Genomic DNA, 8,212 nt, shown 5'->3' with positions numbered 1-8,212 from the left:
CCAAGATGCGTGAGGAACTCCTACAATAATGGAAAGGTAAGTGTTTTTCTGCTGTTGCAAAAACAGCTTCTCAAAATGATTTGACTTAACACTGTGCCTGTATCATACTTTTATAAAATAAAATATTAAAGGCCCTGGCCAGGTAGCTATGTTGGTTAGAGCGTTGTCCCGATACAACAAGGTTGCAGGTTCAATCCCCAGTCAGGGTACATACAAGAATCAACCAATGAATGCATAAATAAGTGGAACAACAAATCGATGTTTCTCTCTCTCTTTCTCTCTTTCCTCGGTGGTCCATGGTGCAAGAGGGGCCAGAAAGAGGTTACCTACCACAGGAGTCACAGGTGAAGCAATCGGTAAATACAGGCTCCCCATGGCCTGGCACGCTTGCCTTGCTCCGTAGATACCAAGCCCACACTTGATGCAAATGCCTGTGGGAGAAGAGGCAGGACAGAGCAGTTAGTACCATAAATATGCAGCTGGTGCATCCAAATCCCAGCCCTAATGCTCCCCACCAGCCTGACCTTGGGCAAGTGAACTTCTCTAGGCCTCCATCACGCACTCACTAATGCCTAACCTGGGGACGATACGGGGACCCACTACTTAGGGTTAGTTGCTGTTGCTGTTCAGCAGAGCACCTGGTACAGAGTCATCCTCGCCTCAAAATCATTATGATGGTTTATACCTAGAAAGTCACCCACGGCCTGCTCTTCGGACTACAGAAAAATCCTTCCTTCTGTCTATGAGACATAACAATGAAGACCACACAGACACAAGCAGAGCAGTCACTGACCCTCCCCGGTCATACTGTCCACATATGAACCGTAAGGCTCACTTATTCTTGTTCAGTCAGGACTCTGATGGCAATGACCTGCCACATCCCCTGCACATTTAGGTGGTGGACATTCTGCCATGCACCAATCAAGTCCCCACCCTCAAGGAGCCTGTATTCCAGTGCAAGGACAGAGACCACAACACATAAATATCTAAGGAGGAAGAAAGTGCTATGGAGGAAAATAAGGCTGTTTAAAACTATGTCTGTGTGATTTTTAAGTAGGGCAGTCAGAGCAGGTTCCGGGGATCAGGTGAGATCTGAGCAGAGGTTTGAAAAACATGGGAGGGGTCCCAGCCAGGTGACTCAGTGGATCAGTATTCATCCTGGTGGATTAAGGTCATAGGTTCGATCCCTACTTAGTGCATGCACAAGAAGCAGCCAGTGAGTACACAATTAAGTGGAACAAGTTCATGCTTCTCTCTCTCTCTCTAAAAAACAGAAAAGTATTTTTAAAACATTTTAAAGAAAAAAGGGAAAACAGCCTGACCAGGTGGTGGCGCAATGGACTGAGTGTAAGACTGGGACACAGAGGACCCAAGTTCCAAACCCCGAGGTTGCGGGCTTAGTGCGGGCTCATCCAGCTTGAACACAGGCTCACCAACGTGAGTGCAGAGTAGCCACATTGAGCGTGGGATTATAGACATGACCCCATGGTTGCTGGCTTGAGCCCAAAGGTTGCTGGCATGACCAAGGGGTCACTCGCTCTTCTGTAACCCCGCGGTCAAGGCACATATGAGAAAGCAATCAGTGAACTAAGGTGTTGAAATAAAAAACAGATGATTGATGCTTCTCATCTCTCCTGTCCTGTCTGTCTGTCCCTATTGGTCCCTCTCTCTGCTTCTCTCTCTGACTCTGTTAAAAAAAGAAAGGAAAAGAAAGAAAGAAAAAGAAAAAAGGGAAGCTGCTAAGCAGGCACTAGGAATGACTGGGTGGAATCGGAGACCACCCTTTGCAGCACAGGCTGGGGAGCCTAGTAGGCAGAGGAGGGGCGGTACTAGAGAGGCCGCCAGCAATGCCAGGGCAAAGCCTGACACTACCCCTAGGAGACTCCCTGACCAGCCCTCCTGCAGACCCAGCCCACAGGTGGCCAGCCCACACAGCAGAAGTCCCCTTCCCAAAGTTACCCAGAGTGCCCCTGGCCCCAGAGGGCTTGAATAATGTTCCACCTGCCCTCTGAATCCAAAATCTTCTGGCTGCTCTAGGACAGGCTGCCCTCACCCATTCCCTCCTGCGTTCTACCAGATCTCTCTCCTTGACATTTAACCATGGTCAAGCCTCTTCCAGCTTTAAAAAGACTCTCTCTTACCATCGGCCACCCATTTTCTTCCTGCCCTCAGTCAAGGAAGAAAGCTTCTTAGTTCTACACTGTCATCTCCTCACTGTGCAAACTCATGACTTCCTCTTCAGATACTGCTGGATGGGGCCCTCTCCTCTTTGGTTTCCAGGATATGACCTGCACCTGGCTTTCTGGTTCCTCTCCCTTCCCAGCTCTAGTGGGTATTCTCCTACTGTCTTGGGTCACCCATGCCTGTTCTCCCAGGGGTAGGAGGACTGCTTCATTTGCTAGCAAACCCAGGCAGGAATGTAGAGGTGGCTGCTGAGGACCTAGGTGAATGGAGGAGAGCCATGGCCACCAGAAGTCACAGCCATGCCTCGGCTTTGCTAATGGCTACTGGATGGACACGCAGGCCCAGCATTGCTAAAGGTCCGAATTTTTCAAGAAAAGTGAAATATCCAGATTTGTATGTAAAATATTTCCATACTGAAATTATTCACTTAAATGGTTTGAAACTACAGACGGCAAACATACCATATCTGCAGGTCTCCCTGGGCAGTCCCAGACCCTCTCAACACCCCGCAGAGGGCTCTGCCCCAGCCAGGACCCCTCTCCGCACTCACTGCTCCACCTCCCAGATGGCCTCCAGGCCACTCCATGTACAGAACAGAGGTCCAGGGTCCTCCATAAAACTGCTCTTCCTCCGAGTTACTGCTCAAGATATGGCACTTTGGGGAGGCCAGGTTTCAGGGAACATCCAGGTCGGCTCTCTCCCACCTGCAACTCTGATCTCGGCCCCTGTGCCCTAATCTTGAATGAATTTCCTTCCCTCACTCCCACTACCTGATTCACCATCATCAATACTCATCCCAATGGTCACTTCAACATCCTCATGATGTCACAGCCTGGCTTCCAATCACACATCCCAAATATTGGAGCCAGACTTTTCTTTCTTTTTTTCACTTTCTTAAAAAGATTTTAGAAAATTATATTTAATGGGGAGAAATTGAAAAATAAGAGTACATAGGTTGCAAGTGAACATTTCTATAAGACTTTTCTTTCTAAAGTGAAAATGACCCACTCTCAAACCTTCGCTCTTGTCCATCTACTTTGAATACCCAATCTTTTCTTTCACTTGTCTAAGTTATCGGCCTATGTGGTAAAGAAAATAGAGGTCAGCTGCCTGCGGGACACAGGAAGAATGATGGGCTATGACCTTGCATCATGAGGTTTTTAGTTCTCTTTGATGTTTCCCTAAATATGTGCCTGCATCACTTTAACAAAAATATACTGAAGAAGAACCAGAAGCAGGAGGTACCTCAGAAATTCAGGGAGCAACCCAAGCCAGTAACGCAGTTGATCAGAGTGTCGTCCTGATAGCCAAGACTGTGGGTTCAATCCTCAGTTAGGGCACATCCAAGAATTAAACAATAAATGCATAGACATGTGGAACAACATATTAATGTTTCTTTCTCTCTCTCTCCCTTTCTCTTTCTCTAAAAACAATAAATAAATAAATAAATCTTTGAAAACAATTCAGGGAGCAGAAAGTTTAAGCAGAGTCAACTCCACCTATGGAAAGTAGCAGTGAGGTCCAGACCCACAAGGCCTGGCAAACACCCAGGAGAGTCACCAAGGTCATGTGCAAGAACTGGGTCAGCCCAGTAAGAGGAGATCAGAGTGGATGAGCAAAGACGATGCTAACCGGACACCCGGCTGAAAAGATGAGATGAAAGGGGCAACCAGACCTCGTGGCCATGCAGCTTTGAAGATTTTTGTTTTTAATAAGAAAAACCTTTCTTAGAGAGGAGAGAAAGAGCAAGAGAGAGAGAGAGAGAGAGAGAGAGAGAGAGAGAAGGGGAGGAAGAGAAGGAAACATCAACTCCCCCCATATCATATGTGCCTTGACCAGGCAAGCCCGGGGTTTCAAACCTGTAACCTCAGGGTTCCAGGTCGACGCTTTATCCACTGCGCCACCACAGGGCAGGGAAGACTCTTGTCCATATTTGTAACCAAAGGAAACGCACCAGTGGGAAGAGGAAAGGTGAAGATGGGGTTGGAGATGGAAGGGTATTTGTCCTCAGATGACGTGGACTTGAGAGCTGTGGGGAAGGGAACAGGAAGCCACTGGGGAAGACAGCTGCTGACCTCAATTTTCTCAGCAAAGGAGGAAAGGCAGGGTCAGAGGAGAGAGGAAGGTTCCTGAGGGAATTAGAGGGAACTGACCAAGGCTTAGGGCGACGGATGGTGCCGAGAAGACCAGAAGACCATCGCTCTGCCCCTGGCACGCAGCGAAAAAGGGAGCTGCAGCACAGGCACAGAGCTGGGCTCTGCAGGACAGACAGCGATTGGAGGAGACAGAGGTACTAATGAGATGCAGGCCACAGTCAGAACTGAAGATGGCAGCAGCGCAGAAAAACAGGGTGTGGCTCTGGGAGTGGGTGGCTGAGGACAAGGCAGAGAGGTCACCAAACTTAAAGAGGTTCCGGAAGCCTGAGGCTGTTGGCTGGCTAAAGACAAGGGACTCCAAACTCGGTGAGGAGAGACAGAGGGACCGGAAGGTCAGCTGGTGCCAGAGCCAGGAAGGAAGGGGCCAGAGAGGAAGAAACACCCTGAGAAACAGGTTCATCACAGATCCCTGAGCTCAGGCTATCTGCAGATGTCCTTGTGCAAAATTTTATACTATTCAGTTACACGTATTTTTAAAATCAGAAAAATGTTACCTAAATCTGGCTTCTCTTGGGGAAAAAAAAGATATATCATCCCTCACCCTCCCCTCCCACGTGGCTTCAATGGGCCAGACCTGAGGGGCAGCTCCCTTTAGAAAGGAAGACCCACTGCTCTTATGGTCTTGTGCCTGGGACCCCTTCACTTCTCCCATTAGCTGCCTGGGTATAGCCGCCTCCATGCCACACAGACTCATGAGTACCTGCGGAGGTCCCCAGAACACACTCCAACGGCTTCTGCAAAGCGTAGGGACAGGAGAATGAATGGTCTGTCCACAGAGCAATGGAAAGTCATTCTCCTCAGAAGACAGTCCAGAGAGGAAACAGCTTCCTAACTCCCTGCCTTGCTCCCAGGACACTCCCAGGCCATGTCACAGCAGCCACACCACAAATTCTCACCCTGAAGCTCCCAGATGTGCTTACCCTCCCAAAGGCAGGCCCACATACTCCCTGGACCACCTGAACCCCCTCCTGGTCTGCAGCCCAAGGGAATGGAGTGCAACAAGCCACCTGCTCCTGGCCTGCTTTGCCCACGTTCTTCCCTTTGCCTGCAATGCCCCCATCTGACCTGTCACATACAGCTTCCTCCTCCCTCCAGATCCAGTTCAGGGCGGTCCTGAGCTGCTAGCTGAAATGAATGCAGGGAACCCAGGACAGCCTCCATCCCTGGCAGGATGAACACCAGCCGCCCCCCTACCCCCATTAGAGTCCGGTGCCTGGACTGTCCAGCCCAGCAGTAAGGGAGGGAAGGAAGTCCCAGGCATCTTCTCAGAACCTCAAGCCTAAGAGTCCTATTGTTGTCCAAAGGACTAACAGGGTTCCGTGAGGCCCAGGGTCCGAATGGGAAATGAGGACTCAGAAACTGATGAGGTTTGCAAATGCTGTCCAGCAGGATTCCCTCTGGAAACATGCCACATACAAAGCAAAGCTTAGAGAGAGGACAGCCCAGAGACTGGCTTGGTCCCCTCTGCTACAGGGTGGACTCTCCCTCCCTCACACACTCTACCTCCAAGGGCTACCATCACCAAACACTCAGGTAAGAGGGGTCCGGTGGCAACCCGGCCACTCCACCGTCCTGCTTACTGTCTACAAACGACACTGCTGCCGGGAGGGCAAACACCGGGAGGATGGGTCCCTACACAATTTATCCGACCCTGCTCACAAAGTATCCAGTAGGATGAACAGAAGTAAGTGCCAGGAGTTAAGAAGAAATTAGCCAGAAATGGCTTTTTGTACTTATTTACATGGCTTTTTCTCCCAGTTGGGATAAGGGCTTCAACTCACTTTCCCAGAGCCCCTTCTCGGGCTGGGAAACCTACAGGCAAGGCCGGCGGTCCACACTCACACATTTCCGGCGAAACACGCGACCGGCTCCCCTTCTCATCCCGGCCCCTAACAACGCCCAGCCCCAGTCACCCAAGCTGTGCTCGACCGAGCTGGACGCAACCCCGGGGCCGTCCCGACCGCTCACCGAAATAATCCCGGGCCGTGCGCGCTTTTAGCGCCCGCTCCAGCTCTCGGGTCAACGCCTCCAGCCGCCGCTCCGCCGCGCTCGGGCCGCCCCCTCGGCCCAGGGGCAGCTGGAGCGAAGGCAGAGGGAAGGGGGCCGACCCGGCAGACTCGGGGGAGCGAGTCGGCGCGGGGCCGGCGCCGGGCAGGAGCAGGTCGGGGTAAGTGCCGGCCGAGCCGCGGGAGCCGAGACGGGACACGCTGGAGCGGGCGCTGCCCACCGACGGCGGGCTGGGACCGGGACGCGGGTCCGAGTGGCCTGAGCGCGGACTGCCGTGGCGCTGGTCGTAGCCCAGGCTGATGCCGCTGGAACGGGCGCTGCAGATGCCGCCAACGCCGCCGCTGTCGGAGCCCGGCAGGCTGGCCCGCGGGCTGCCCGCTGGCTGCGCGCTCATCTCGGGGGCCACCGGCGCCGCTCTTCCCTCGGCTCAGTCCGTCCGTCCCGGCCTCGGGGCCGCTGGCGCGGCCCTTCCCTCGGCGGCCCAGCGCCGGCACCGCCTCGTCTCCCAGCCCGAGCCTCGGCCCCCGCCGACCCCGGCCCGGAGAGTCGCAGCCAGGCTGCAGGTCCCGCAGGGCCAGCCCTGCCAGGAGCAGAGCCGCCTCGTCCTCGGCTGCCCGGGAGCGCTGCATGGCCCGGCCCGCCGGCCGTCGCGCCTCACCTCCGCTTCAGCTTCCCGCCGCCACTCCGGCCGCGCCGCCGCATCGTCCGCCAGAACTCCGAGCCCGCCCCGGGAATCCTGGGCGCGGGGCGTGGCGGGGCCGGGCCGACGCCCGGGCGGGGTCGCTCCGCGGGCCACGATCGGTCCGGGACCCGTGGCGCTCGCGGCGCAGAAATGTGCGCTCGGAGACTCCAGGCCACGCCCCCTCCTCCCGCGGCCCCGCGACTGCGGGGAACTCCTTTGTGGGGGCGGGAATGCGAGGAAGGAGACGGCACTGCGGCCCCCGGTGTGTGGGGAGTGGAGGTGGCGGCGCCCGGAGCGTGGAGGAGCATGGAGGGGCGCGGAGGCACCGCCGGAACGCCGCGGCTGTTTTTCGGGACTGGCCCTGGGCGGTAGGGAGGCGAGCTGTGGCCGCCGTCTTGCGCCTGGACTGTCGGGTCTGTGGAAGGGTCACGGATCCGCGCGAGCTGAGCTGGAGGCGGCTCCCGCCGTCTCGCCGGAAAAATGGAAACTTATAAACGTTTCCCACAAACTCCCTCGTCCTACTTCCCAGAGCCGCCACACTTTCAGCGACCCTGGCCTTTGGCTGAATCGCTGTGCCAGATCCAGGACCCTGGAAAATCCTCTACATCTGGCGCATAAGCGGCCCCAGAATCTCGCGTGACTCCAAGAACCCAGCTCAGCCCTGGACCATGTGGTTCCTCACTGCTTTCCGAACACCCATCTGTCTGTTGGCGAAGGCGCCTAGTGCAAGAAGCTGGGGTTAATTGGGGACTGCTTCTTGCTTTTGGTTGCTGTACTCAAGACTCCAAGGCCAAGCCAGGCCCAAGCCTATGTCAGGTTGAGCCAGTGGAACGCTGGGCCTCGGCTATGGCCACCACTTTCAGTCACCAGGAGATATTAGGATGCCCTATTTTTCCATCACCTGCTGTAAGGGATGAGGTGGGGCTTTGGGGCCACACGCAGTGAAGGGAGGAAGAGAGGTGTCTAGTGTTTTGTCCCCAAAAACACAAGCCACACAGTCCTTGTCATTAATTTCACACACCTGATAAGGAATGCAAACCATTATCTGTCAGGACCTCCAGTGGATGAGTCTCTTTTCCAGCCCCTCCTGCAGCAGAGAATTCCAGCAGGGAACCCACAGTGACTCTGGAAGCGGGAGCCTGAACCCGGAATTGTCCTGGTGCACACTGACCAGGACGTGGGC

The 8,212-nt window shown here is 54.5% G+C and overlaps 1 pseudogene; it reads right to left on the bottom strand.

Annotated features, from left to right (window-relative positions):
- Positions 1–322: 322 nt before the first annotated feature.
- On the bottom strand, positions 323–6,976 carry LOC136381406 (Wilms tumor protein 1-interacting protein-like; annotated as a pseudogene).
- Between the last annotated feature and the right edge of the window lie 1,236 nt (positions 6,977–8,212).

Source organism: Saccopteryx leptura, chromosome 9 (assembly GCF_036850995.1).
Source record: "Saccopteryx leptura isolate mSacLep1 chromosome 9, mSacLep1_pri_phased_curated, whole genome shotgun sequence".
Taxonomy (NCBI): domain Eukaryota; kingdom Metazoa; phylum Chordata; class Mammalia; order Chiroptera; family Emballonuridae; genus Saccopteryx; species Saccopteryx leptura.
Note: the sequence above shows the minus strand (reverse complement) of the source record. Positions and strands in the feature narration are given on the sequence as shown.